This window comes from Lynx canadensis, chromosome C2, assembly GCF_007474595.2.
Source record: "Lynx canadensis isolate LIC74 chromosome C2, mLynCan4.pri.v2, whole genome shotgun sequence".
Classification (NCBI taxonomy): Eukaryota; Metazoa; Chordata; class Mammalia; order Carnivora; family Felidae; genus Lynx; species Lynx canadensis.
The window spans coordinates 46,663,076-46,685,647 of record NC_044311.2 but is presented as its reverse complement, the minus strand read 5'-3'; the positions used below and the strand labels follow the sequence as shown (position 1 = coordinate 46,685,647).

Sequence of the window (22,572 nt, the reverse complement as noted above, 5' to 3'; positions counted from 1 at the left end):
AAATAAGCCATACAGAGAAAGACAGATACCATATGGTTTCACTCTTATGTGGATCCTGAGAAACTTAACAGGAACCCATGGGGGAGGGGAAGGAAAAAAAAAAAAAGAGGTTAGAGTGGGAGAGAGCCAAAGCATAAGAGACTGTTAAAAACTGAGAACAAACTGAGGGTTGATGGGGGGTGGGAGGGAGGGGAGGGTGGGTGATGGGTATTGAGTAGGGCACCTTTTGGGATGAGCACTGGGTGTTGTATGGAAACCAATTTGTCAATAAATTTCATAAAAAAAATAAATAAATAAAAAATAAATTGCTAGATTTTTACTTCTTTACGATTTGGGCATTTGCTATGATAATGGGATAAAGTGAAGATTATTGAAACCTTTTCCTGATCCTCTGAAGTTCATAATTCTATTTTAGGTTTTCTCTGAAAACAGTTCAAGGCTAATAACAAAAGACTTTAGATTCCAGTACAAAAGTTTGCGAAAACACAGCAGTGCTTCTAAGGCAACTATACTAAAAGGAAAAGATACCAGAAAGAGAGAGAGAGAGAGAGAGAGAGAGCGAGCGCACATTTAGGGGTGAACAGAGCTCAAGAACACATAACTATTCCTTCCTTTCTCCTTCATAAGTGGAGTATGGGTAATGGATAAATTATTTCTCTGCTTTCTATACAGTTATGGTCAGGATCTCTTCTACCACTACATCTGGATTAATGACTTTTTTTTTTTAATCTGAAAGCTGCTTAGCCCAGAGCTAGACTTTAGTGTTAAAGTTACAGGTTACAGAGAAGTAGGGTAGAGAAGAGATAACAAAGTTTCTGAAGTCAATCTACAGGGTCATGGATTGAAGCAACATGGATCTATGAGATCCTATGGATAGAGAGTGCCCAAGGCAGCAGAGGCTTTACCTATCTTGCAGTTACCACAAAATAGCTGTCCACAGGAACAGCGAGAATAACCCAGGAGTAAGAGTCTATGGGGTGGACCATCGACTGGGGAGTGAGGGAGAGGAAAAGGCTTGCAGTATCAGAAAAAGCATCAGTGCAAACTCTGAAAAACAAGCAAATACAAAGGGCTCATAAAAGGACTAGGATTTGGGCATTGGGTCACACTGTGGCATCCAAGGTCAGCTGTAATGATCAAAACAGGGCTGAAACTCTTGCTACTGATAGGGATGTGCTGGACATAACATAAATTTCTTCCTTATCACCTCCAGCTTATCACCAGCAAAGATGTGGGTACAGAGAATAAAAATTAATATGATTAAGCACGCAAAATGAAGTCTAGATTTTAATAATCTATTTGTACTTGAAGTTACTGAATTGACTGTATCAGAACAGTCTGAAAATCCACTAGTTAGCAAAGTTAATTTCTCTCACCACCCATGCCCACTATATCTAACTCTTAGAATTGAGGGCTCATCAAAATATTATTATTAGTTATTTGAGATAGACGAGATTTTTCCGTCAAACCTCTGATACTTTTAAAAGATCCACTTTCTTGAATATAAATTCAATTTTCTATGTAACATTAATTTTAATGTCAACTTACCAAATATTGCTTTACCTAGTACATATTTTCTGAAAGAGCTTGGTGTTAAAAATATTTTTGGGTTAAAAGAAATCGTGAGTAATATTTTATAGAGTCAGGGACTATTTAGAAATTTGTTATTCAGCTCCTTGTTGGACAGCTCGGTCTCTGTCATCCTCCAACTCCTTTCTCCAACTAGGAAGTCAAGTAGACAGTATGGCACAGTGGTTAAGAGTACAGTTTCAGGAGCCAGACTGTCTGAAATTGAGCTGGTCTCAATGACTTCTTAACTTTGGGAACTTGGGCAAGTAATTTACCCTATCCGTGCATCACTTTCTTACCTGATTAGGTTGTTATGATAAATATGTGAGCTAACATAGGCCACATCCTGAAGTAACTGGAACTTAGCAATGTTAGCTGCTTTTTATTATGACTGTTAGTAACGTTATTATCCTACAGGCACTTATGTGATATGAAGATCTGATCGACATTTTAAGTCATGTCAACATTTAATTCTCTCTCATGTAAAAGTCATATTTTCCTCCAGTCTCTCAGTTTATCATATGAGAGGAAATCATCTGCTGCAATATCCTCAACTAATTGTTCTGCAAATATGAGCTGTTAATAACCTAAGAGGGCTATAAGACAGAGAGACTGACATCAGACTTCTCTTTCTAACTTTTGTTTCTCTTATTTCTTCTGCCATAGTGAACCAGTCTTTCTGGTGGTGATGAATCATCAAAGTTAAAGTTAATTTAATTGAAGTTGTTTGTCACAGTTAGAATTCCTTAGGTTTTTGTCTCTATGACAAATTTCCTTTTGGTATTTTGGTATTTTACAGCTCCCTATTTGCTTAAACTATTTTTCCTTGTGTGACAGATAATTTCTGTGTCAACTTGACCAGATCAAGGGATGCCCAGATAAGTGGTAAAACATGATTTCTGGATGTGTCTGTGAAGGTGTTTCAGGAAGAGATTAACATTTGAATTGACAGTTTGAGTAAAGGGAATTGACCTCCTCAATATGGGACTGTCTAAATAGAACAAAAAGGCAGAGGAAGGGAGGATATGTTCTGTCTCTGTGAGTCTGTGTCTGTGTCTGTGTCTGTCTGTCTGTCTGTCTGTCTCTCTCTCTCTCTCCTGACTGTTGGAACTGGGACAATCTTCTGCCCATGGCACTCCTGGTTCTCAGGCCTTCAGACTTGAACAGGAATCTACACTATCAGCTCTCCAGCTTTCAGCCCTTCAAATTGCAGCACTGGATTTCCTGGGTCTCCAGATTGCAAAGGGCAGATTGTGGGACTTCTTAGCCTCTATAATTGCATTAGCCAATACCTTGAAATAAATCTCTCTCTCTCTCTCTCTTTCTAGATATCTCTATCATCTATTATCTATCATCTATCTATATCTTTTTTTTAATGTTTATTTATTTTTGAGAGAGAGAGAGACAGAGTGTGAGCAGGGAAGGGGCAGAGAGAGAGAGGGAGAGACAGAATGTGAAGCAGGCTCCAGGCTCTGAGCTGTCAGCACAGAGCCCGACATGGCTCGAACTCATGAACCATGAGATCATGACCTGAGCTGAAGTCAGACACTTAACCGACTGAGCCACCCAGGTACCCCTCATCTACGTCTGTCCGTCTGTCTGTCTGTCTGTCTATCTATCTATCTATCAATCTATCATCTATCTATCAATCATCTGTCATCTATCTCTAGAAAGAGAGAGTTCTGTTTCTCTGGAGAACCCTAAGATACCAGTTTTTCTCCTCACAAATTATGGCATAAATTGTAATTCCCAGATGTCACATTTGTCATTTTTATAATTTCTCTGCTTAATCTCTAGGACATTGCTTCCCAAATTTTAATGTGCATATGAATCCATCTTGAAATCTTATTAAAATGAAGATTCTTAGTAATTCTGCATTTGTAACAAGTTTGCAGGTGATGCTGATGGTCTAAGGAACATACTTTAAAAATCATTATTCTGAAGAAGTAATAATAGTAAATAATAACAACTGCCAATACATTTCCTAGCCCTCTTCTATGTGCTTAGGCATCTTGACTTATTTAATCCTCTAACAATCCTATGAGGTTGGTAACATTCTACTTCTGCTGTTTTACAGATGAGGAAACTGAAGCACAAAGAGGTTTACCAATGTGTCCAAGGACATGTAATTGAGTGCAAAGTAAGGAGGTTTTGAACCTAACGAGTTTGGGTTTGGAACTCTGCACACTTAACCACTGAACTCCTGTGATGTAAAAACTGAGCATCAGCTTCTTTATATATATCATGATAAAATGTTATGGATCTGCTAAACTGTTCACAGTTACTCAATCATTTCTTTTTATTTGGGACCTGTGTAGGTAAGTGAAGAGGCAATGGCGTCAAACTGCCCAAAACACTAGCTGCTGGTCTGAATTGAGATGGACTGTGAGTGTAAAATACACACTAGGTTTAGAAGAAATAGGGAAAAAATAATGTAAAGTATTTCAACAATTTTTTTTTTATAATGACTGCATGTGAAACAATAATGCTTTGGATATGTCGGATTAAATAAAACATATTTCATTTTATTTTTTATTTTTTTCAAAAATTTTTAACATTTATTTTTGAGAGGCAGAGCGTGAGTGGGGCAAGGGCAGAGAGAGAAGGAAACACAGAATCCGAAGCAGCCTCCTGGCTCTGAGCTGTCATTACAGAGCCCGACCCGGGCCTTGAACTCACAAACCATGAGAACTGAGCCAAAGTTGGTGCTTAGACAATTGAGCCACCCAGGCACCCCTCGTTTTATTTTTTTAAGTTTTTTTTTTTTTTTTGAGAGAGAGAGAGGGAGAAAGAGAGAAAATGGGGAGGAGAAGAGAGAGAGGAAGAAAGAGAATCTCAGGCAGGCTCCATGCTCATTGCAGAGCCTGACGTGGGGCTCAGTCTCACAACTATGAGATCACGACCTGAGCCAAACTCAAGAGTCAGATGCTTAACCGACTGAGCCACCCAGGCACCCCAAATAAAACATATTTTAAAATGTATTTTTACCTATTTCTTTTTACTTTTTCAAAATGAAGCCAGGAGAATATTTAAAGTTCTATTTCTGACTTAGATTATATTTCTACTGGATGACACTTGGGTGGAACTTCCAATACAGGTAGTTGAGCACAGCCCTTCTCCACCATTCATTCAACAGTGAGACACAAAGCTTCTCTTACATCAGGAAACAAGGCATATGTCAAGCTCAGGGAACGTAGGTGGTCAGGGGTGAGACCTGAGGGCAACCAGATGGCTAACTATGGGGGCTAACCATGTCTGCCTACCTGCAGCCTAAACAGTAGTCCTTGTGATGGTGTTCACAATGGGTTTTCTTGAACCCTTTATTACTAAACAAATGACTGAGTTAGTGTATCTGATTTTAATGTGAAAAATTCTTGATTTCTGGCCACAGAGTGAATTATGTGTTCTTCCAGGATTTTAGTTTTGTCCCACAAAATGAGTGAGTGTAACTTCAAGATTCCTTCAAGATTTAAAATGGTATAATTGTTTGCTGATAAACACAGGAAAATCAAAACTCTAGAACAGGTGATATGCTTTAAATTCCATGCAGCCAGGGCAGGGGGAAAGCCATCTAGCTCCTAAATACATGAACAAGCAGAAGAGGCAAACATTTTATACTGGTAACTTCATGAGCTGTAAATCTGTGGCAACCAGGTTTAGTTTTCTTCACTTTCCACTTTTGAGAGTATGTTCAGAGAGCCTTAGTAGTATATCATGTCCCCCTTTAATTGCTAGAGTTATAACACTCAAAAAAAGTAATGAAAAGATTTGTTTTATGCTTTAAATAAGTCACCAAAAGACAGTCTAATGGATCATAAATCAAAGGTTCTAAGCTACCTTTACTTTTCTTGTGACTTCTGAACCATACATGGAGGTGGAGAATAGTTTAACTGAGGCTTATTCTTTCCTTTCTGAAGTTCAAAGTTAATCTTGTGTATTTAAAAAATTCCCATCTCAGAATTTTAAAAATGTTTGTTTTTCAAGAGTGACATCATGGGACATGTGATTTTTAATAAATTGTCTCATATAACATAACAGATATTTATATCCAATCTTTGGAGAGTGATAGCTTTTGTCAATATAATTACTGGCTTAAAGCTTTATTCCGGCCTGATCAAATACATCAGCACATTTTTAATCTCTTGGGGGTTTATGAGAATATTAACTTGTTTCTTTAAATGTTTTTGAAAACTATTTATAATAATACATCCTAAAATCTTTGGAGTAATTTGTTCAGTTACTAATTAAGTGTTCTCTGGCAGAAGAGTAGATAATAAAACCTCAGAAAAATAATGTCCTGGAAGGTATTCTTCCTTGGGTCCCCATTAATTTCAGGTTTTAGTTCTATGCTAATTTGCACATATGTCTGTAATTCTTAAGTCCTTACCTTAATAATGGCAGGTCATTTTAATATCAGCTCATTAAACAGAGAATGAGAAAACCAAAGGCAAATAAGTTTTTGGATAACTTTTAAAACCTTGAACTTATTTTAAATATCAACCTGACATTTTGTACTTTAGGGTTTGGCCTCAAATACAATTTAAACCAGATGGCAAAAGGGCACATTCGATTATGATGAATTCTTAGCAAATCTTAGTGAAGCACCCAAGATATAATATGATATAGTTACCAAACCATTTTATCATATATTCAATTTAGTTGAATATTTTAAAAAGCCAGTTGGTAGTTTCAACAAATTTAACATGGTAATAATTTATCTGTTAAATTTTTTCAAATAGATGGTCAACTCTTAAAACATATTTAATAATATTAAATAGTTTGGAAATAGGCTTAACTTTTTTTTCTGCAAGGAGTTTAATTTCGGTGGACTTTTTCCACTGAATCATTCATGTTCAGACTATCATGCCTCTCTTTTAAGTTAACTACTTTGGCATTAATTTCTTTGCTTACTTAAAAAGAGAGGACCAGTTTATTTCTAAAGTATTTTTGTTTTCCTTAAAAGAGCAGCAAACTTTCATTTTTAAAATGGATCCACTAACTAAGTGGAAACAATCTCATCAGAATAAGTGCAAACCTTTTAGGAAGGATAATCATGGCACCAAAGTTATTACAGTAATAATTTATTCAGAAAGCAGCACTTGTGTTTGAAGATGGCTACAAATGGGAATGGAAATAACAGAGAAAGAACAACGCATATTTTGAGGATGAGATGCCATTTCCTTTTGCAAGGATTTGGTCATGCCATAGGCATTATTTCTTTACAAAATCAAGTTAAATTTCTTTATGTGTGGTGGTCTGCCCTCTCCTGGGCCAGAATAATATACAAAAGATCCATTTGACTTGTAAAAAGGGAAATTCAGCTCCAAATGACTAAAGTATCTTTTAAATTAACCTAGTATTGAAATCTTAATGCATATTTATTAATGTAATAACTTCTCACGGACTGTATCCTAGTTCAAATATTTGAGAAGTTCTTAAGGTGTGGTTGTTCCACTAATTTCCATCTTATCTCCCTTTACCCCTTCTCTCTATTACAAAATAAACACAGCTTGCCACTTGACATTTTCCTTGACCTCTCTTTTTAAAGTATTTTAGAATTAACTCACAGGGAATGAACAGAATTCCCCCCTCTTTGCCTACAGATTTTTCCATTAGAATTTTTATTCTAAACATAATTACAAATTTGTTAAAGTAGAAAAAGAGAATAAAAATAAACAAACCATTAAATATTACCTACAATTTCTTTCATAATAACCACTATTAATATTTGGGAGACTAATCCTCCAGACATTTATGATGTACGGTTATATATGTAATACACTAACCTAAAAAAGGGAGATACAGAATACATACTTATGAAACCTTTTTTATTTTTTAACTGAATACATGAAGAAAAGATTTGTGTTTGGCATTTGAAACTTTTTATATTGCTATTTAATCATTGTAGAGTTCTGTGTCTCTTTTGTTCAATTATATAGTAATCTCCTTTGGGAGAATGGCTGTGCTGAATTAACTTGGTATTTCTATTGTTAAGCAGAGCATTATATACAAAACTATATACTCAATATTTTGGAACGGTCTCCTGACAATGAGTTGCTTTGGAAAGTATGCCCAGAGCAAAAACGGAAAACAAGTAGACTCCATCCTCTCAGCATATTATTAAGATAAACCAAGCAAAATGAATCTCAGCTTGGATAATATCAGGATTTCAGTTACAACCACAATGAGAGTAAGTGATATTGTGTATACAAAGTCATTTGATAGATATGATAAAATAAGTATTTGAAATTAAATAGGTGACTTCAAGGAAATTTTATTGCTATAGCTTATTTACGGTTCTTTTGTGATTTTCTGTTTCATTCTCGACAGTTTTGAGGTTATACAAAATGTCTCCTGAGATGTCTCCTCAGCCCATGAGACCTCTTTGGTGTGACTTAGGAGAGATCTCCTTACTGGTATAAAAGTTATATCCCAAATTGCATTACTCAAGTAGACTGAAAGATTTTTATCTTCCAAGTAACAGTACTGTATAGTTTGGGAAGTTTGGCAAGATAGCTCAGCTCCACCTAGTCACTTAGAAATCCAGGCTGCAGAAATTCTGCCAACTTAACAATATGGCTTCCAAGGTCTCTCTGTTCCAGTCAGCCCTAAATGGGGGGTGGTGGTGGTAAATGAGTTTTATAAGAGCCTATGCCTGGAAACGGCACATGCCATTTTCAGTCACATTCTATAACAAAAACTCTATCATTTTGCCATACTTAGCTGTAAAATAGACTAAGATATGTAGTCTGTGTTCCAAGAAGAAAATGTAGATTTTGGTGAGCTACTTGCTAGTACCTCTAGTGAGTCTTTGCTGTACCTCTTTTATGAGAATTGCCTCTGTCTTTCCAGGGATGAGATGCCCTTTCCCATTATATTAGTAACATATAACCTTCCTCCCCACCTTCATTCATTTATTAATGGTGAGTACCTGACATGTCACCAATGGAGCCAATCAAATTTAGATTCTCCTTCCAGAGAATTAGAAAGTGAGATTCAGAGGCCTTTTCTGTGTGTCCTTAGAACTAAAGCCATTAAACTTGTGAGGTCCCAGGAAGAAGAGGGGGAGGAGTAGAGGATGGGATGAGAACAAAACAAAAGAATGCAAAAAAGACAAAAGACATACACTGGATTTCTGATGATGTTCCTGTTGCTATCTTAATCCCTTCCAAAAGTCTGACTGGCTACTCTGCCTAATTCATGAGATGAACTTATATCCTGTTCATTAATTCTTATTTTTTAAGTTGACTCAAGTTGGTTTCTGTTATTTTAAACCAGATTTTCAACTAACATGTTGGTGAGAAATTTCTACTGAATAGGAAAGAATTAGACAAGGTCAGTTTTTAATCCTATTCTCTCACCTGTTAAGTGTCTGCCTTTTCAGAAGTGATAACTAACTGAGCTTTCCCCCATCTTCAAAATGTGAACAATAATTCACACTCTTCAGTTCCCTTACAGGCTATTAACAAATAAAGCACAGAATACAGTGACAGACATACTGTGTATGCTCAGTAATTGATAGTTCTGGTAATGATAAAAAGGATGATGATGATAATATTTACAGATATCAAACAACACTTGTCTGGTATATTTATTTCAGAGGAACCAGTGGCTAACAGCTGTTCATGAGTCCATGAGGTTGTGTTTTCTCAGATTTCCAAGTAAGACAAAAACCAAGTGAAATGTGGTACATCTAATTAAGGAAGCTGAAACTTTGTGCCAACTTTTGTAAGCTGTCTATAGCTAAAAATCTCCTAAAGACAAGAAAACATTTTAGAAAAACTCATCCTAACTCAAATAGTGCCAATCATATAACGGGGAAAGTATTTTATTTTCTCAGAATATTTTGGCCAATGTTTTCGATTAACTTTCCAGAACATGATTATATCTATAACTCTACAATGTTACAGTTGCCCTAAAAAAATAGGCGACTAAAAGATTTGAAAATGTATCTGTCATTTCTAAGAAATGTAAAAATGGCAGGTACAATTTAAATCTGTCTTAATCTAACTCCACCTAATCAACTCACTGAATTAACCGTCACTCTCCATGGCAGATGCAGTTGAAGTATATTTAATTCCACTTAACCAAGTCACTGAATTAACCATCATTCTTCATTCTTACTATATTACACATGGATAGATGCCTACATAATCTTGTATGATCACAGCTACTGGGCTATTCCCTAATACATGCATAAAATAAATGCTTTTGAGTAAGGAACATTAAATGGTTGTGATGTAATTGAAAATTCCAGAAGAGTTTGGCACTCGGATGCTTAAAACACACATAGACACACATGGAGAAACACACACAGACACACACACAGACAAACACACACTTTAAATAGACCAAACAGGAAAATGTCAATGCAGCTGTATGAGTATGGTTTCTGCAATAAGATGGCTAAATTTTAATCAACCAAGCAATATTCAAAATGAAATTCCTTAGTCATGAGTCAATTGGGATGGATATATATATATATATATATATATATATATATACACACACATATATATGTATATGTGTACATATACATATATATGTATATATAATGCCTATCTCATTCAATCATGTTAAATGAGAGGGGACTTAGGACTTACTATCCTGTTGATGTTTTCTGTATTGGATTCTTTCTCAGTTTCTCAGTTCATAGAATATCTATTGATAATACTTAGACTCCTGAGGAAATTGTGCTCATTTTTTTTTCCTTCTGTCTCAGACAGACCATGCTAATGGAAGAAGAACTACCAACTGCTCCAGGAATGCTGTGGTGTATTTAAATATCAGAGAAATGAAGTGCAGTTGCGTAAGCATGCATGTTATTCAGGACTCTTAAATTACAGATGGGAGTCTGAAAAAGCACATATATAAAAAATGAGGCAAATAGCCATAGATATCCTGAACCTATGTACTTACAGTTTCAGGAAAGGAACAATAGTAATGATAAACTTGATTAAAGAAAAAAAGTAAGTGGCTCAGTCTGCTGAGCATCTGATTTCGGCTTAAGTCATCATCTCACGGTTCATGGGTTCAGGTCCTGCATTCAGCTCATTGCTGTCAGCCTGTCAGCACAGAACCCCCTTTGGATCCTCTGTTCCCCTCTCTCTCAGTCCCTCCCCGATTCATGTTCTCTCTCTCAAAAAATAAAGGAAAAAGTAAGTAATGCTGAAAGTGCAAATTCCTAATACCCCAAGTTAGAAGGCTTTCCCAATGTTGATGTATAATCCAGAGGCAATATTTTATCTCATTAAAATGCTTCTCAACAATAACAACAAAATAAAAAGACCAAAAACAGAAAAATAATATTGCCAATTCATATCACAGACCATGAGCTAAAATATAGATCAATTTGAAAATGACCAAAATCCAACAGAAAGGGAGCAAAGAGTATAAACACAAATATGAACATAAAATTTGCAGAAGAGCTATGAATGCTCCTTAAACATATATAAAGACTTCACCTTTACTTAAAATATGAGAATAGCAAATTAAACCAAAACTGATATGCCATTTTTTTTTTATCTCTAAAGACTGGCCAACGTCAGTTTGGTAACAAATATTCTTGTTAGAGTGAAGAGAAACAGGTAATTTCATACATAGAATGTTATACAACCTCTAAGGAGAACAATTTGTCAATATATATTACAGTGTTAATGCATATAACCCTTTGCACCTGTAATTCCAAAACTTTTTACTTGTATACTCCTATTCTGTGAAATGACTTTTATAGCCTTGTTTTCATAAACATTGGAAATAAAGACTGTGTGGCTACATAGATGATGTTACATGCATACAATTGAATTCCATTTGGCCAGATAAAAAGTGTCCTCTCCCTTAGCCAAGAAAACCCTCCCACTATAAAACAACTAAACATCATGCGTTAAAACATTTCATATACTTGGCTAAGTTTGCAATTAAATAAGTAAATGCCTTAGATGTCAAAATGAAACTAAAGCACAAATTGAGAGCCAAGTAGGTGCGCAAATTCAAAGGTAAGTAGGTGCTAAAACTAGTGGTTGCCTAAAGAACTTACTATTCCTTGACTTCAGTGTTAACAGCCATGTAAGACAGGAAAAAAGGTGAGACTGGTGCATTGTGGGAAGCTGAATCAGAGATTCCCACTCATAAAAATGGGACACCAAATGACTACAACCATAATAAAAATGTTGGGTAGGGGATGGAAAGACCATGTAAACACGGTAAACATGGCTGTATTGACCATGGTTGTGAATAAAAGAATAAAATATTACCTGTTAGAAAATTGGTTCACAGGTCAACTCCCACTCAGTTATGTGCCCCAAGTTCTAACTGCCAGTAACATCTAAAAGACCTCAAGCAAAGAATTTATTTGAATGTAGCTCTGGGTTGATATTGTACCTTGACAATGAGAAGAGAAAAAGAGGGGAGGGTACATCCTCTCAAGATACAAGAAATAAGGAATTTGGATATATTCCAAAAATTAAAAAAAAAAAGATTAATAAATTACAGAAGAAAAAAATGTGATCATTTCTCTGATCATCTCAATGTAGAGAAAACATTCAACAACATTTAAAATCAATTTATGTTAAAATTTTTAGAGAACTAGGTACAAAAGAAGATTTGAAAAATCTGATATGAGGTACCTACTCAAATGTATAGCAATCTCAATTTTATGGTACAGCATTAAAAGCATTCCCTTTAAAATCAGGAATAAGGAAAATATTCCTACTTTGTCATTTATATTCTGCATATATTTTGGTGTTCCAGCTAGTAAAGTAAGATAAACAAAAGAGTAAATTATTTAGAAAGAAAGAAAAAAAAACTAACATTTTTTTTATAGATAATATGACTGTCAACAAAGAAAATCAATATAATCTAATAAATCACTTGCATTAATGAGAAAATTTGAAGAGGTTACTTTAAAAAGTATCAATATACAACTGTCAATTGTCATCCTGAATACCAGGTATTTAATTTTTAAAAGAATAGAATTTAAAATAGAAAAAAAAATCCCTAAAAACCCTATTGAACAAAACTGTGAAAATGAAAATTTATGGAGAAATTCAACAATTTTTTAAAGGAAACAAAACCTAAATAAGTCCAACCTTAGAAGGTAAGTAGGTGCTAAAACTAGTGGTTGCCTAAAGAACTTACTATTCCTTGACTTCAGTGTTAACAGCCATGTAAGAGGAAAAAAGGTGAGACTGGTGCATTGTGGGAAGTTGATATATCATGTTCATGTATGGATTACTTAATATTGTAAAAGTATCAGTTTAATTTATGGAAGTGAAAAAGTCCAAAGATAGCTATAACACACTGTCAGAAGAATACAGTGGGAGGCTTTACCTTAATGGATGTCAGCATGTTTTATATTAAGCAGTAAAACTAAGACATGCAAGAAATAGGCTACTGAAATGGAAAGCAAACACCCAAACAGACTTACACAATATAGACACTTGATTTATAAAAGAAGTACATGGAAAATAATTGGGGATCAAATGGACTTTAAGTAAATAACTCATACAATTAAGTATACAAATGGAAAAGAATGAAATTTGATCCCTACCTCAAGCCATAAACAAAAATCAATTCTGGATGGAATGTGAAAGCCAATTTTGTATGCTAGTTTAAGACAATTACTTTATGACCTCATGATAAATAAGGATTTTAAAAAATAAAACACAAAAGCAAAACTAAATATAAATAAAAATACTGACAACTTTTACTACATTGAAATAAAAAACTTCTATATATCAAAAGAAATCATAATGAAAATGAAGAAATAAGTGATTGAGTGGGAGAAGATATTTACAACACATCTAACTGCAAAGAATTCATATCTAAACTATTCAAATAGTTCCGAAATTAGTCATTAAAATGATAACTCAAAATGGCATTTCATAAGAGAAAATACAAAAATCCATAAAAATAATTTTTAAAAGTCATGCTAAAAAGGAATATAAAAACGGAAACTACAGTGATATGTCATTACATACCTACCAGATTGGTTGGGAAAACAACAAACAACAACAACAGACTGAATCAAGAAGTAGTAAAGATTTGGAGCAGTAGAAACTGTTGCAGACTGCTGTAGAATTATAATTTTGATACAACCATTTTTGAAAATAATTTGACATCATCTAAATGAGTTGAACATAGACATATGCTATGACCCAGCAATTCTGCTCCTGATATATTTGAGGTCATCTCTTTTTTTCTGTGTTTCAGGAAATACAAGAATATTCATAGAGGACTGAAATAGCTAAAACTAGAAATAACCAAAATGACCAAAAAGAATGGAATGGAAAAATGAATTGTTCTATGTTTCTTTTGTGGAATCCTATACAGCATTAAATAGGAATGAACTGGAATTACATGTAAAAATGTTTACAAGGCAAGATGGCATGTTTCCATTTATATAAAAGTTGTGCGTAGACACAACTAAGCTCTAGTGACTACAAATATATATATGAGTGATAACAAACAATAGCAAGAAGACTATTAACATAAAAAATCAGGACAATGGTTACCTCTGGGAAGATGAATAAAGAAATACTGGGAATGGACATGAAGAACCTTCTGAAATGTTGGAAATGTTTTGAATCTTACCTGAATTATAGTTATACAAGAGTCTGCTTTATAATTACTCTTTAAATTGTGCCTACACATTTTATACTCTCTTCTGTGATTATATCAAATGAACACATATTTCTGATATGAAAACACATATTTTCCCATGAAAAGATTACTAAGCTAATTTTTAATAATAGAAAAAAAAATAAATGAGATGCAATTTTATAGTCACAGATTTGCAAAGACTAAGAAGTATGGTAATGGCAGTGTAAATCCATATGAGCACTTTGGGAAACAATTCAGTATTATCTTATAAATGTGATGGTGCTCATGCCCCTGATTCAACAGTTCCACTATTAGATACCTCATATGCAGGAGACATACCCAAGAAAGTTAATAGCATATTATGTATAAGAGCAAAAAATTGGAAACAATTCGTACATCTTATAATAGAAGCATGAATAATCCTATGTGGACTCCTCTGTAATGATGAAAATTAATGACCTATCATTATGTGCATTAACACAGATGAGTCACACACTTGATGTAAAAAGTATGTTGTAGAAAAATATATCCAGTATTATTGTATTACTGCTCAAATACATGCAATGTGAAAATAAGAAATCATAAATATATATGTATATATAATGCATATTTTATATTATAAATTATAATTTATATAAATTATATATATACATATAAATCTCTGATAAAACATTAAAGAGTCAAATATAAAGCTGAATTAAAAAAAAACCTGGATGATGAGAGAGAAGGAAATTTGATTGGAGCGTTATACACAATGGGCTTCAAGTTTATTGGTAATGTTCTATATCAAGCCATGAGGTAGCTAAATGAGTAGTTATTTTATTATTATTCTATATATCTTTCATATGCATATACTATATACACACACATGTATTAATGACTTATGTATGTATGACACAATCCTTAGTTTAAAAGAGTTATGGGGAAGGAAAAAATAATGAGGTGATACTTTTTATATTGAAATGGAAAATGATTTAAAAAATTAAGTGGATATGTGTATAAGATGCTATGATTAGTATGAACAAAAGGGAAAAAATGAGAATAAACACATGTTTTCCTTATTTGTGTATGAATATCTTTAGAAAGTTACACAGGAAACTGACACTGGGTTGCTACACAGAGGAACTAGGTATTTGGATGACACTTAAGTGAAAGGGATAATTTTTATTGATAATGCCCTTCTGTAACTTTAAACTCTTGTATGAAGCAAATACATTGTAATTATTGAAATAACTACAATTTAAAAATTTTAAATAAATGATAGTATCCTACTCACTCTTTTTTAAATTAAAAGTGTGTCCTATGATATATCTAAATGGGTGGGAAAGAAGAATCTGATTTATATCCTACTAACAAAAAACTAAAGCATTCCATCCCTGGCCTTCTTGCCTACAGGGCATGGCACAAGGAATGGGCACACTCTTCTGTTGCCACACAAAAAAAGGAGGAATAGGGGAAAGCATGCTGTGATTATTATTTTTATAAATTGCAAATCATAAGCATGCAATAGTAGAATGGGACAAAATTCAGTTAATGTCAAGCCAGAAAACCATACCAAATGTGAAATTTTCACAGACATTCTCATTAACAACATTTATGCCAGTCACATACATTGGTTTCCACAGAGACCAACCAAAATTTCCAACTGTTACTGGCTTTAAAATCTAACTTTCTAACAAAAACTGGCTTATTATATCCCTGCAAAGCCCAAGTTTGAGCAACACAGAATAGCAACAGCAAAGAACAAACAATGTGAGCCAAAGTAAATCCATTTATTTATGATGTGGCTTAACCCATTTTTCGAGGGTCATATTTTATAGCACCACCCATGATTCTGGAATTTTCCTTCAATTAAAAACTGGTAAATTTGCTAAATATATCATTTAGGTCTCTGAAATTGACAAAGCCTTCATTTCAAGAAAGTGATTATTCTGTAATTTAACATTTAACTAGTAATTTAAAAAACGCTTCTAAGTAGGGGTGCCTGGGTGACTCAGTTGGTTAAGTGACTGACTCTTGATTTAGGCTCAGGTCATGATCTTGCGGTTTGTAAGTTTGAGCCCCACATAGGGCTATGTGCTGAAGATGCAGAGCCTTCTTGGGATTCTCTCTCTCTCTTCCTCTTTCTCTCTCTGTTCCTCCCCTGCCTGTGCTTGCTCTCTCTCAAAATAAATAAATAAACTTTAAAATTTTTTTAAAAATGCTTTCAGGGGGCGCCTGGGTGGCGCAGTCGGTTAAGCGTCCGACTTCAGCCAGGTCACGATCTTGCGGTTTGTGAGTTCGAGCCCCGCGTCAGGCTCTGGGCTGATGGCTCAGAGCCTGGAGCCTGTTTCCGATTCTGTGTCTCCCTCTCTCTCTGCCCCTCCCCCGTTCATGCTCTGTCTCTCTCTGTCCCAAAAATAAATAAACGTTGAAAAATTAAAAAAAAAATGCTTTCAGGTGAGACAGAGCCAATTTATTATTATTTTGTTTGTTCTTCAAGTTTCTGTATTGCCATGAAGTTTGTCACTTTAAACTTTCTAAGTAGTGTCTAAAAAAAGGTACTAAAGTTACCAATATTGATATATTATACAAGTTAACCAACAGTTGTGTATCTACTATATGTAAAACACTCTACCAAAAGGTAAAAAACCTAGATGGCTGGGACAGTTGGGTGTCTCAGTCAATTGAGCCTCCTATTCTTGATTTCAGCTCAGGTCATGATCCCCATGTCAGGCTCCGTGCTTAGCATACTTAAGAATTTTTTCTCGCTCTCTCTCTCTCCCTCTGCCTCTCTCCCCCACTCGCATTCTCTCTCAAAAGATAAATAAAATAAAATAAAGACATAGATGGAAAAATAATAGACATAGATGGAAAAATGTACTGTGAGTGGATGATGAAAAATGGGCAAGGTATATAAATTATTTGTGGTGATATGTGTGCAGCATTTGGGTTTATAGAGAAATCTGCTATTACTTGGAGCTATTTGAATTGCACAAAACTTAAAGGCAGAAGGAATACTTTGTATGAATCTTGGAAGATGAGAATGACTTTTATAAGGAGGAGGAAAACAAGGAAGGGACTTCCAAAAGGACAGAAGAGCATGAGCTAGCTAAGATTGGTAGTACAAAAGTAATGACATATTCGGAAAACCAGAAACTATGCCTCAGATTAAACAGCCAGTTGTAAGATCTCAGAGAAAGAAAATAAATTGAGAGTAGAGGCCGGTGGAAGATATGCTAAGTCATTTACATTGTGTTGTTAATCTGTTCATGGGGAATCTTTACATGTTTTTGAAAATGGTTACTTAAATTTGAAACATATTTTCTATCATAGAAGAAATATTTGGCTACAGCAGATTGGCAAACAGATCTTTTTCTCTCTCCCTCTCTCTCTTTTTTCCAGAGACAGAGTGAGAGAGCAAGCAGGGGAAAGGGCAGAGGGAGAGGGAGAGAATCCCAAGCAGGCTCAGCACAGAGCTCTATGGTGGAGCTTGATACCATGGCCCTAGGATCATGACCTGAGCCCAAATCAAGAGTTGAAAGCTCAACTGACTGAGCCACCCAGGATCCCCAAAACTTTTTAAAAAAATTGTGATGAAATACACTTAATATAAAATTTACCATCTTAACCATTTTTAAGTGTGGCATTGCTGTGCAATCATCACCAGTATCCATCCACAGCACTCTTTTCATCTTGCAAAATGGAACTCTGTACTCATGAAATAAAAATTCCTCATTCTCCCCTCCCCAGATCTTTTTTCCCCTTAAATATAAAATAACAGGTATGTAAGAGGCAAAAAAAATGTCTATGGGTGGTGAGAAAGATACAGAACTTAATGAGTGAGTGTACTGTAAATGTCTATCATCTATCTATGTATCTATGTGTGTGCAAATATCTATCATATATATGTGTAAGGATGTGTGTGTGTGTGTATTTCTGTAGATATCAGAAAATAAAGAGGCTAAGGAGGGAATATGACTGAAATGATCAAGAAGAGGATATATTTCATTAGGAAGAAACCTTTGAGGTTTGTCATCATGAGCCTTGACCAGTAATACTGACCACTGAACATCAACCATAATGGCTTTGGACGCAAAACTATCATTTAGGCAGAACACAAAAGGGTTGTAGTAGATGATATAGTAATAGGGAATACAACCACTTTTATGGGTCACCTGGGTGACATATTAACAGTGCCAAGACCTAGGGGCAAAGAATCTAGTATTCATTTATGGTCCCACAGACAACCTCCTGGCCAGTAGCTCTTTCATGGTGCCACTGCCTAACAGGGGCCTCAGATGGCTGAGGAACTGATGCAAGTATCCAGTTAACCATATTTTAACAAGCTTCTGTGGAAACAAGGAAACAGGAAATTTCAGATGAGCCAAGAGTCTTTGTTGAGTACGCCCAATGTATTCAGCCTGGTTCTAGATTTTACAGATTACAATTAAGTTTTTACAATGATGTATAGTTAGGAAAGACAAAGTTTTACATGTTATAGGAACATGTAGTTGTATATAACCACAATATTATGATATTTCCATATCTTATGGTATTGCCATGGGAAAACACACATTTGTTTTCATGAGTTTACTGTAAAATCAGCTGTCGTATAGGCCTTAATTTAAAGATAATTAGCTTTTTTGGTAATTGGAAACATGAGGAAGAATGCTGTAAAATGCCCCAAGGTAAACAAACCCAGTTGGCAAAATAAATTAGTTTTGATTTACATGAGATTTTATATGCTTAGAGATTTTGGTTTGAAAGAAACAAATTTTTGAATCCTAAAATAATTTTAGTTCATTTTATTTCTTAATGTTTACCTAATTTTGAATTGACTTTATTGCTTTTTATTGCTATCATCAACTTCCCCATGTCTTAAAAAAGTTGCATTTTCATATCTCTTATGGTCATTAGACTTTTTAAAAGAAGAATTCAGGGGCGCTTGGGTGGCTCAGTCAGTTAAGCATCTAACTTCTGCTGAGGTCATGATCTAGTGGTTCTTGAGTTCAAGCCCCACATCGAGTTCAGAGCCTAGAGTCTGCTTCAGATTCTCTCTCTCTCTCTCTCTCTCTCTCTGTCATGCCCCCACTCACACTCTGCCTCTTTCTCAAAAATAAACAAACATTAAGGAAAATAATTAAAAATAAATAAAAGAATTCAATTCTACTTGGTAGAAGATGTGTTGGTGATCTGCAAATTATGTTGCAATAACTTCATTTTGTGAAAAATTTAATAATGAAAATCATTTTCATTGGATTGGAAAAATCATGGTTTTTGGCCACAGTATTGGCCATTATATTTTCTTGAACCTGAGGATGACATTTCTGTGTGACCAAATAATCCCTACACTGGGATTCACTTTACAAAGTCTTGAATCAACCAGTTAGGAGAATAAACTGAGGAAAACTCAGCAGAGTGTGGAAAATTCTGCCAAAGTTTTGGGATTGTTGTTTTTAACACCACACGATCAAGAGGAAAAGAACTCTGGGCTCTCTGCTTGTTCCTCAAATTAAGATTTCCAAGCCCATGTTCTTATAATTATTTTATATATTTTAGTTACGTTTTGCTTATTATGTTTATCAGAAGCAGAGACAACTTTATGCTAGTACCACCGAAGTTTGTTTTTAATTTTTTTTAATATTCATTTATTTTTGAGAGAGACAGAGACAGAGTAAAAGTGGGGGAGGGGCAGAGAGAGAGGGAGACACAATATTTGAAGCAGGTTCCAGGCTCTGAGCTGTCAGCACAGAGCCCAATGTGGGGCTCGAACTGGTGAGCCATGAGATCATGACCTGAGCCAAAGTTGGATGCTCAATGGACTGAGCCACCTAGGCGCCGCACCCTGAAGTTTTTAATTAAAGTTTGATGACACTCCTTGTTAAAAAAAATGTCCATGGCTAATCACTGACTTTAGGGCAATGTTTCTATACTTTGTTGTTGTTTGGCAGTGTTGGTGTGAGAAGATTATAGTCCTTTTCAGAAAATGAATAAGACAGGCACTTTTCCTAGATAAGTCAACATACATATATATTCACAATCATATGCCATTTCAAGGGGTCCATACACTCCCAGAACTGTATCTATATAGCTCTAATTTAGAACCTAAATCTTGAAGCACCAAATCTGAACTTTCTAAACGTAATTCTCTACAACTAGATCATCTCCAACTCTGTCACAATCTCTTCTCCCACTATTTCATAAAATTAAGCTGCTTATGATTTCCTTACTATCAAGTCAATATGATTTCCGTCCTATCTTCCAAACAGGTCATACTGAAAACTACCTACACTCTACTACTGCCATTCTCACCTGAATCATGGAGAACAACTGTGTTCTTCTCCTTATATTTCCAGTTCTAAAAAATCAAGGTTTAAAATAAGTAAGTCTCTCCTAGAAAAAAAAAATCATATCAGCCCACAGGGAATTCTCACTTCTCTGCAATTTTAATTTGTGACACAGTGAATGTTGTTGAATATACTATAGTAGCTCTTAAAGTAGCAACATTTTCCTGAGAGTGTAGTGGATACCCTTAAGAAGATTGAGAACTCCTGTAGCATAGGGTTATATTCACACTTGGATTCTTTCAAGTACCAACTACCCAATGAAGAAAGATCCTGTTGGGGAAATGCTATTGACTTTATTGTAAAGTGGTCTCTTGACACTATTGCCATGGCAACATTCTATCCAAGTGTCGCCCTAGCAATTGACTTGCTTTACCTTAGGGTATTTAAATCCCATACCTAATTTCCCTTTCCTCTTTCCTAGAAAGCATGGAGCCAAATTTGTGGTTAGCAGTATAGGACTTCATGACATGTTATCATTTTGTTTTACTACATTTCATCTTGATTTTATGCAAATTTTATTACAGTATTTATCTTCTGATAATATATCACATGTTTTGAAGCCATCTAAATATCCTTCTTGGAAAACAGCAGAAAAATACACAATAAATAAAATACATTATTTGCTTCTCCCACTGTGCAATGGCAATGCTTAAAGAGAAAGACTACCAAAGAGCAGGTGAAAAAGGAAGAATAGAAAGGAAGGAAGGAAGAATGTTGGCAGTGAAAGAAGGAAGGAAGGAAAGAAGACAGAAGGAAGGAAGGAAAGACAGAAGGAAGGAAGGGAAAAAGGAATAAAGACATCCATAGATTGGAATATTAGTTTCGCTAACTTCAAAAGGAATACTCTTTCCTTTAAGGTTATAATAATTTGAGTTAAAATAGAAATTCCCCATCTCAAGCACTCTCTATTCCTCATTCCTGTTTTATTTGTCTCCATGAAACTTGTACTTGGCATATCTCTATTTACCCATTGTCTGTATCTTCCTACTGGAACATCAGTTCCATGAAGGTAAAAATTTGTTTTATTCCTTATAGAGCCCCATAACCTTCCCCTAATTAGATACTCCAAAGATACTGAATAATAATAATAAATCACAATAATATCATATAGATACAGAGTAGAAATAGACTCACTAAATCTGTGTCTTTCAGTTCTACATTTTCCAAAACAAGTTTTGGATTTGGCCCAATTATAATATCTTCCAACTTAATTTTCTTCTTATATTTCCCTCATGATGATTTAGGATTGATGAACTATAAGATACAATGTCAAGTACTTTTCCAAATTCTATTAATAAAGACTTTTAAAGTGTTTATTAATCAATTAGAATCCATGGGGAAAAGGGTGGTTTCTGAAAAACGTTCATGTTCTCTTCCGTGACCCTTCTGAAAGGGCCTTTATTTCTAGGCCAAGAATTTCTCTTTTTTTTCCCCACTTTTTAAAGATTACAAAACTTCATACATGCATACCTGCAAACAAATTGATAAGACAGATCTTAATAGCTTTATTCTGTGACAATTTTGAGTAACTTTTCTTGATTTGAAAGACATTAGCAATGTCTCTAAGGGTAATGAGAGTTTCTTAGATTATGAAGTCAAGTGAAAGTAGACATGGATCAATTGTTTGATGATGATTTTATGAGTGCGAACAGTTGTGTTCTAAAGTTAGGATAGGAACAATTTATATCTGTAATTCCTTAACGTTACAGACAGACTTTCACCATTTACATATATTTACATGGATAAAACTTTCACCATTTACCTATATTATCTTTACATGGATAAGACTTTCACCATTTACCCATGTTATCTTTACATGGATAGTTCATTCCCCCTGCATCTTTATATAATAATAGCCTGATTCAGTTATGTTTTCTACATATTCTTCAAAAATTTCATCATTTTGAGCTAATTTTCATAGCAGAAAATAAATGAGTTCTTTCAGGACAATCAAAGACATATGATGTAGGCCATATTTCCTCTCTAAAAATCCATTTATATCCATTTATATCAGCATTCTTCCTCATTTACTATGTGCTAGGCTCTAGTTTGGGTCTGGAGGTGAACAAGGCTT

General features: G+C 34.7%; 1 long non-coding RNA gene across 2 annotated transcripts in view; it reads left to right on the top strand.

Annotated features, from left to right (window-relative positions):
* LOC115523473 overlaps positions 1-15,230 on the top strand; it is a 108,663-nt gene extending 93,433 nt beyond the window's left edge. The window contains exons 5-7 of one of the 2 annotated variants that reach the window (XR_003971752.1): positions 3,647-3,887; positions 10,292-10,378; positions 13,780-15,230. This is a non-coding gene — a long non-coding RNA (uncharacterized LOC115523473). The remainder of the gene's footprint in view (positions 1-3,646; positions 3,888-10,291; positions 10,379-13,779) is intronic. The other variant, XR_003971756.1, reaches the window with a different exon arrangement.
* The last annotated feature ends 7,342 nt before the right edge of the window (positions 15,231-22,572 follow it).